At 41.0% G+C, this 8,986-nt stretch overlaps 1 protein-coding gene and 1 pseudogene across 1 annotated transcript in view; one reads left to right on the top strand and one right to left on the bottom strand.

Annotated features, from left to right (window-relative positions):
- Positions 1-483, top strand: part of LOC111980404 (cathepsin D) — a 7,920-nt gene extending 7,437 nt beyond the window's left edge. The window contains exon 9 of the mRNA XM_024011133.2: positions 1-483. This exon is cut by the window's left edge and continues 394 nt beyond it. The gene's annotated coding sequence lies outside the window, so the exon portion shown is untranslated.
- Positions 484-6,919: 6,436 nt separating this feature from the next.
- Positions 6,920-8,986, bottom strand: part of LOC111980075 (mitochondrial dynamics protein MID51-like) — a 20,674-nt pseudogene continuing 18,607 nt past the window's right edge.

Below are 8,986 nucleotides of genomic sequence, written 5' to 3' on the forward strand. Positions count from 1 at the left end.
AAATGTTCTTTTAAGACCAATAGGTGTTCATGTGAGTTCGGTGAATGATTAATAAATAGTTGCAGAACGAGACTGATACGAGCTGCTGTAGGCAGTTCAGCTTGGTGTTTTGTATGAAGACAAAGTGATGCAACATTGCAGCAAAGATACACTATCTCCTGTCTGACAACGTAACCACTTTGTTTTTGGAAAGCAGATTACTGAATGCATGTCTTTACTCAAAATACATGTCCTTTGTAGATGAAGCAGAAGACGGCATGCATATCATTGTTGATTTAACAAAACTGATGTCCAGGGTCCAGTAATACTATCAAGGGTTGTGAAACAATGTCATGTGTACACTTACTCTTGTATGTCGAACCCCCCCCCCCAAGACCACAATGCTTCTGTTATAGCCTAAAAATTCTTGCATTACAGCATCAGGTGATTCTAACCGATTGAAATAAGTGCATTTATTAAATAAAAATCAAGCCTTTTCCAGAATGAACTATCTTTATTTGTATGCTTCGGCAGACACCCTTAGAGTTTAAGTGCCCTTAAAGAAGTGTGTTAAGTACTTGGAAGGAAATTGACCCAACCAAATGTCACAACCCCACCCTTTCCACTATTACAGGTGTAGGGATTAAAATTAATGAGTTTAAGCACTGGTCAACTGAGTTAGTAGGCCAGATTTACTAGCCGGTTTCAAAATCTTTGCCATGCCATTTTTGACTAGACAAAATTTTACTTGCCAATTAGTTGAACATTTACTACTAACTTGGTCTGAAAAGTGCTAGCTTAATTTCCATCTTTGCCGGCAGCCAGCTAGCTACCTGTTGATTCACCTGCTGCTGTATCCTACCCAAAGATTATTTTCCCTACAAGCATCATGATTTGAAATAAATTACTAAATATAAATTCCACAGAAAAACCACGAACATCTGCTGCAACATTTATCAGAGTACACAAAGTGCTGTGTACCATTCAGTTCCAGACCTAAAATTAAATAGAAAACTGTCAAATAAAAACATACATTGCACGCAAGCACATCGTCGCTAGGCTGAAATCCACAAGGTAGATGTAGTCTACTTTGGGCTTCATAAGATGTAACAAACTTGCATGGCAAAATGACCAACAGCACAGAAATGATAGTTGAAGTCAGGTCTGCAAACAAAGACAAATCTGCACACACACACATCCTCTATTTCTAGAAAGTCCCTTGAATTCAGTACATCCAGAATGAAGCACTTCAGAACACTACTCTGGTGGTAGCATTGCAAAACACTTTTTRTTGGTTACAAATGTACAATAAGTAGTAAAATACTAAACTCCACATGTCAAAGATTTTCTTGTATAATGCACTACTGTACCAAAGCACACCCTCCACTCCTAGAAGACTACCTGTGTGAGACAATATTGTGGTAATTGGGAAGATAGATTTTTTTTCTATCAAAGAGGAGCAAAGTGATAATTTAAGAATAATGATGCATATTTGSATAACAATCTATAAGGCTTGTGATTGAACACTGGACATCTTAGCATGGGATGGTTATAGCTGCCACCTGACCCGGTTTAAATCCCTGTCTGCTGGACATCAACTCGGTCAACACCAGATTAACCCTGGCTGTCTTTCAATGTGGGTTTATCAGAGCCCTTAACAAATGCACACAGTGAGCACCAAGATGAATACCCCAAAAATACCTTGTGTCTAAGTGTACAGTTAATGGAACTATCATAAATAATAAGGGAAATGTCTCTCCRAACTGAACACACCTTTGTTCCAATATCCACACTAAGAATGAAGCAATGTATAGGGTTGGGCATGCATTCCAAATAAGTGGTATGATGAAGTGGATATTGGAATATAGCCCACGTGTCCTCAGCAAAGGTAGCTCTTTGAGGAATGAGCCACATATACAGTGCCTTCAGAAAGTATTCACACCCCTTGACTTTTTCCACAAATGAAAAGTTGAAATGTCTCTAGTCATTAAGTATTCAACTCCTTAGTTATGGAAAGCCTAAATAAATTCATGAGTAAAATGTGCTTAACAAGTCACATAAGTTGCATGGACTCTATGCAGAATAGTGTTTAACATGATTTTTGAACGACTACCTCATCTCTGTAATCCACACACAATTYTGTGCAAGGTCCCTCAGTCAAGACGTGAACGTCAAACACAGATTCAACCCCAATGACCAGGGAGGTTTTCGCAAAGAAAGGCATCTATTGGTAGATGGGTAAAAAAAAAAAAAAAAGCAGACATTGAATATCCCTTTTGAGCATGGTGAAGTTATTAATGGTGTATTTAAAACAGTTAGAGTTTAAAGGCTGCGATAGGAGAAAACTGAGGATGGATCAACAACATTGTAGTTACTCCACAATACTAACCTAAATGACAGAGTGAAAAGAAAGCTTGTACAGAATAAAATATTCCAGAACATGCATCCTGTTTGCAATAATCACTGAATAAAAACTGCAAGAACTTTGGCAAATAAATCTACTTTATGTCCTGAATACAAAGTGTTATATTTGGGGCAAATCAAACATCACATCGCAGAGTACCACTCTTCATATATTCAAGCATGGCGGTGGCTGCATCCTGTTATGGGTCTGCTTGTCATCGGCAAGGCCTAGGGAGTCTTTTTTAATAAAAATAAATAAACAGAGCTAAGCAAAGGCAAAATCCTAGAGGAAAACTTGTTTCAGTCTGCTTTCCAACAGACACTGGGAGACAAATTCACCATTCAGCAGAACAATAACCTAAAAAACAAGGCCAAAGACGACATTGAATGTTCCTGAGTGGCCTAGTTACAGTTGACTTAAAAATCGTCTTGAAGATCTATCGCAAGACTTGAAAATGGCTGTCTAGCAATAGTTAACAACCAACTTGACAGAGCTTGAAGAATAAAAAACAAAAAGTGCAGATAAATGTTCAATTCTGGTGTGCAAAGCGCTTAGACTTACCTAGAAAAGACACAGCTGTAATCGCTGCCAATGGATTCTAACATGTATTGACTAAGGGGTGTGAATATTTACGTAAATTATATATTTCTGTATTTCATTTTCAATACATTTGCAAAAACATTCTAAAACATGTTTTCACTTTGTCATTTGAGGTATTGTCTGTAGATGGGTGAGAAAAATATATATGTAATACATTTTGAATTGAGGCTGTAACACAACAAAATGTGGAAGAAGTCAAGAGGTATGATTGCTTTCTGAAGACACTGTATCATGACTGAGCAAGAGTTACCTTATACCAGTAGGGGCCACTGAAGCAAGATCAGACCCGAAAGACAAACACTATGTGCAACTGTAAACAATTTTTTTCTCCCCACAYCGACCGACAGAGGTGCTCTGCTTTTGATAAATTTGCTCTCAGCTTAACATCCCAACTATCACAGTTTAATTTGCAAATGCACACCAACCATTTTGTGTTATGAGTAAGAGAAAGTCATGGCAGAATTTTCATACAACGTATGCAACAACCAGTTTTACCTAACAAAGATCTATGAATGAACATATAGGTCAAGCATTTCATCTTAATGTCACAAGACATTTGACATCATAGACAGTACAAAGATGGTGTATAACAATAACTCAATGTATGATTAACTTTCTACATTGGTATTCTTACTCATGCAAACGGCAAACCTACCTAACGTGAAAGTATATATTCTTATTTCTCAACCTTCTTTCATTCAACAACTTTGTGGAAGGAGTCCTAGAAAACACACAAATCATCCGCAACTTAAATCCCATGAAGATAGAAACCTATGTGATTTATACAATAGGCCTTATAGTGGGTGCTTCCACCAGTGGAGGCTGCTGAGGGGAGGATGGCTCAATAATGGCTAGAATGCAGTGAATGGAATCAAAACACATGAATGTGTTTGATACCCTTCACTCTATTCCGGCCATTATTGAGCCGTCCTCCCCTCAGCAGCCTGCACTGGTTTCCACCCTTGCAAAGTTTGCTACAATTTCAGAAATAACTGCAAGTTGAACCAAATTGAACCAAAACACTCACTTCAAGAACTATACAAAAAAAAAAGTGGGGCAACAAACATCTTATTTTTTTTAACCCAAGAATGTCAAGATTTCAGTCGTTGGACAATCATTTATTTGCTTTAGGGGCAGCTCACATGGTCAATATGACATTCTATCCAGTTACACAGTGGTAGCGTAGGCTAAGTGTAACCTGGTCCCATACTGTATGGAGTGTAAGCAACTCTTCTAGCCTTTCCATGCCATACACGATGAGAAGAGTTGGCTACAGCACAAATTGTACGATACCATTCTACAGTACTATAAGTGCCCTGCAGTAGAAGAACAACCCCTGCCATGTCCCACTCACTGGTCTTGTTTTCTCGTGGACCACAACAGTGCTTAAGACAATTTACCTTGTGGCAGTACTGACGGTGTCACCAAAACTATCTGTCCATCTGAACTGGCATCTCATGTCAGAGTGTAATAAGCACCAAGTCTCAGCTAAATAGTAAGCTATATACACTAACGGTCAAAAGTCTTATAACACCTACTCATTCAAGGGATTTTCTTTATTTTTGCTATTTTCTACATTGTAGAATATTAGTGAAGAAATCAAAACTTTGAAATAACACATATGGAATCATGTAGTAACCAAAAAAAGTTACACCAAATCAAAATATATTTGATATATTTCAGATTATTCAAATAGCCACCATTGCCTTGATGACAGCTTTGCACACTCTTGGTTAAAAGTTAATTTGTGGAATTTCCTTCTTTCTTAATTTGAGCCAATCAGTTGTGTTGTGACAAGGTAGAGGTGGTATACAGAAGATAGCCCTACTTGGTAAAAGACCAAGCACATATTATGGCAAGAATAGCTCAAATAAGCAAAGAGAAATTACAGTCCATCATTACCTTAAGACATGAAGGTCAGTCAATAAGGAAAATTCCAAGAACTTTAAAAGTTTCTTCAAGTGCAGTTGCAAAAACCATCAAGCGCTATGATGAAACTGGCTCTCATGAGGACCGCCAGAGGAATGGAAGACCCAGTGTTAAGTCTGCTGAAGAGGACAAGTTCGTTAGAGTTTACCAGCCTCAGAAATTGCAGCCCAAATAAATGCTTCAGAGTTCAATTAACATCAACTGTGTGAATCAGGCCTTCATGGTCAAATTGCTGCAAAGAAACCACTACTAAAGGACACCAATAATAAGAAGAGACTGGCTTGGGCCAAGAAACACGAGCAATGGACATAAGACCGGTGGAAATTTGTCCTTTGGTCTGGAGTCCAAATTGGAGATTTTTGGTTCCAACCGCCGTTTCTTTGTGAGACGGGGGGTGGGTGAACGGATGATCTCCGCATGTGTCTTTCCCACCGTAAAGCACGGAGGTGTTATGGTGTGGGGGTGCTTTGCTGTTGACAATGTCTGTGATTTATTTAGAAATCAAGGCACACTTAACCAGTGTGGCTATCACAGCATTCTGCAGCGATACGCCATCCCATCTGGTTTGGGCTTAGTGGGACTATCATTTGTTTTTCAACAGAACAATGACCTAACACACCTCCAGGGTGTGTAAAGGCTATTTTACCAAGGAGAGTGATGGAGTGCTGCATCAGATGACCTGGCCTCCACAATCACCTCACCTCAACCCAACTGAGATGGTTTGGGATGAGTCAGACCGCAGAGTGAAGGAAAAACAGCCAACAAGTGCTCAGCATATGTGGGAACTCCAAGACTGTTGGAAAAGCATTCCAGGTGAAGCTGGTTGAGAGAATGCCAAGAGTGTGCAAAGCTGTCATCAAGGCAAAGCGTAGCTATTTGAAGAATCTCAAATACAAAATGCATTTTGATTTGTTTAACAATTTTTTGGTTACTACATGATTCCATGTGTTATTTCATAGTTGAGGTCTTCACTAATATTCTAAAATGTAGAAAATAATAAAAAATAAAGAAAAACCCTTGAATGAGTAAGTGTTCTAAAACTTTTGACCAGTAGTGTATGTAGAGACCAATAATGTTAGAGCCGAGTATTGAGGCTTGTTCATTTGACAGAGAATTTTCATGCCCCTGTTCAGACATGATATTAACTAGCATTAGACTAATGTTACCCATCATAATCTCACCATTTGAAAGACCTGCAATCTGAGGATGGCGCTAACAAAATGTATTTCAAATAGACCCCAATTTCCATTCCCACAAATTTTAATATAATAAATATAATTTAATAAATATAATATTTTTCCAACACCATTCATTCCAAATTGGTTACATAATATTATGGTAACATAATATTAGCCAATGAAGCAATCCCCAATTCAACAAACACTGAGCCCTAACCCAAGGGGTATACTATGAAGCAGGTTCAACTTTGATAAACAACCAGAAATAACTGTAGATTCTTTTGTTTCACTAAGAAAGCTTAACTTAGACCAAGCCCATTTGAAGATTATCTTTCAACATTTTTTTAGGATACCTAGGCAAGTTAGCTGGCTAACTCCTTGATCATGCTTTGTAGTATACCCCTCTGAACAGTACCCTTTATAAAACGGCTTACGTGCACCATTATGAAGAGACTGGTTTCATCATCTGAGGTTTAACTGGTATTTGGATGATCCTGTATTTGAGTTTAGCAGATATGGCTTGCATGTCAAAAATATGTTAAACCCACAAACTAAAGTGGTTGATTTTGCATTTCTACTTTATCACAAACATAATTACGCAGATAAAAAAAGGTACAAGAGAAACATATTGATTGACGAAACAGCGACTCCATAGACGTAATGTTGAATCGATCACACAGCAACGTGGTCATAGGGGACATGGTCCATGTCTGAAACACATATGAATTACATATTATATCCTTTTCTGCAGTATGGAATCTATGGAACCTTAGTTTGAATTATATACCATCTGTCCTAAACCCTAGAACCCTAGAACCCATGACCAGACTCAGTCAGAATGAGGAGTCCTTAGGAGTCCCTCTGGGTCAGAGAGGGAACAGTAGAGGGTATATCCTAGCTCATCCACCTCCACTGGCGTCAGCTCACAGAACAGCTCGACTTTGGGGACCAGGGCGCAGGGGAGCCTCCCGGCCTCTAGGTGTCCCACGAGCGAGCGGAGCAACTGCAGAAAGCGGTCAGCCAGCGCCTCCTGGGTCCAGTCGCCCTCCTTCTCACTCAGCAGCAGTATGGCGCTGGTGAGCTGACTGGCCGACAGGCGCCCCAGGGCGGGGTTCAGCTTGCACACAGCTTTAGTCACCTTGAGGCAGGCGCAGCGGCAGCCCCGGTCCTCCTGGTCCAGCGCCCGCAGGTGCACAGTCTCCGCCACGCGGAAGCTCTGCCGCCAAAGGTTTTCGTGGCGCTCGGCGGCCAGCCTGTGTGGTTTGGCGATCAACGAAGCGCCGTCGTCCATCACCAGCAGAGGCAGGAAGTCCACATAAAGATGGCGGTCCGTCTTGTACTGGACCTCCAGGGTGAGCGTCTCCGATGGAACCACCAGCCGGATCACGTAGTCCAGAACGCTGCCGATGGCCGGCCAGTTGATGGAGCCCGCCACCAGCTTCTCGAACACCTCCAGGACAGACTTGGGGGAGAGGTAGCCTCCTACCATGCAGCGGTCCCAATAGCTGCTGCCTCGGGGGAAGTATTCTAGGTTCTCCCTGCGAATCAGCCAGAAGCCGGGAACATTCATAATGGTGTCCTCACCGGGGACTGACGACCACAGGTTCTTCTCCAGGGTCAGAGGGACTATGAGCTGAGCGTGATCCGCTGTCACCACCTGAGAAAGAGTGGGAGAGAAAGAGTCAGAGAAAGCAAATAGTGTTATTCTTGTAAACCACAACATTTCAAACCCAGATACGGGCATGGAGATAAAAAGCATTGTTTGTGGTCACAACACTCCTAAGCCTGTGAAGTGATATCTTTATCCTTTATCCCCTTCCCCCCGGAAGGATAATACAGTTGTCCTACTACTACCCTCTAATTACCTGCAGGTCATCGTAGAGGCTGCCGCTGAGGTACATCTCTCGGAGGGGCATGTCGGGCAGCTTGCCGCGCAGGAAGATCCTCAGCTCAGCGCAGATGTCCAGGGCGGCCCGGCGGGCTGTGGCCTGCTCCTCAGCGGGGATGGCCACTCTCTCCTGGTAGAACTCCCACAGTTTCTCCTGTAAGGAGTTTACTCTCCTGTAAGTTTACTCTCCTGTACCACGAGAGAGGCTGCTTTACCATTGGGTTTACAAACGATCCTCTCCTACAGAGAGTAACCTACTACTAAAGCCGGGAATACGCTACACCATTTCTTTAGTTGAGATCAGACCGTATTGAGTATCCTCACGACCAAGTGGAGAATCTTGTAGTGTGTGATCCCCCCTGGTTTGTGCCACAATGTTTAGCGTGAGCACCAATATGTTGGGAAGACAAAGAAACGACACGAAAGATAGTCGTTAAATGTGAGAGGCTCAGCAATGTTAGGATTTTGAAAGTTGTGTAGATTGTGTAGTGTACACCCAGCATAAGAGAACCATCCAAAATACCACAGACTTTATTTGAGGTATTTTTTTTACATTATAAAACAAAATATCTAATGGAGCTCAATAGAAACTAACCATCTGAGTATATTTAGTGGGGCTTCTACTAACAAAACTATAGGGTCATTCCATTCGATTTCAATAGCTTTGACCGCACCCCTTTTAATTTGAACAAAACTTTCCATACATGTTTGCCCATGGTAGAAGTGGTCAGAAAGGGAATTTTTGGACCTGAATGGCAAAACATTCAGGAGAGAGGTGCCCAAAATGTGATTCATGAGAGAGGGGAGAGTATACCATGCCATGAGCCAGAGTATACCATACCATGGGACATCCACTGTATGGCTTTATCTCTTGAAAAGATAAATGGCTCAGTTTGATATCATTTAAAAGCTTACAAACAGGATTGTCAAACTATTTGGTAATTTCTTTAAAACAAAATTTTTTTATACCTTTAACGTCAATTATCAAAAAATGATTGTGAACTCAGG

Source organism: Salvelinus sp. IW2-2015, linkage group LG20 (genome assembly GCF_002910315.2).
Source record: "Salvelinus sp. IW2-2015 linkage group LG20, ASM291031v2, whole genome shotgun sequence".
Taxonomy (NCBI): domain Eukaryota; kingdom Metazoa; phylum Chordata; class Actinopteri; order Salmoniformes; family Salmonidae; genus Salvelinus; species Salvelinus sp. IW2-2015.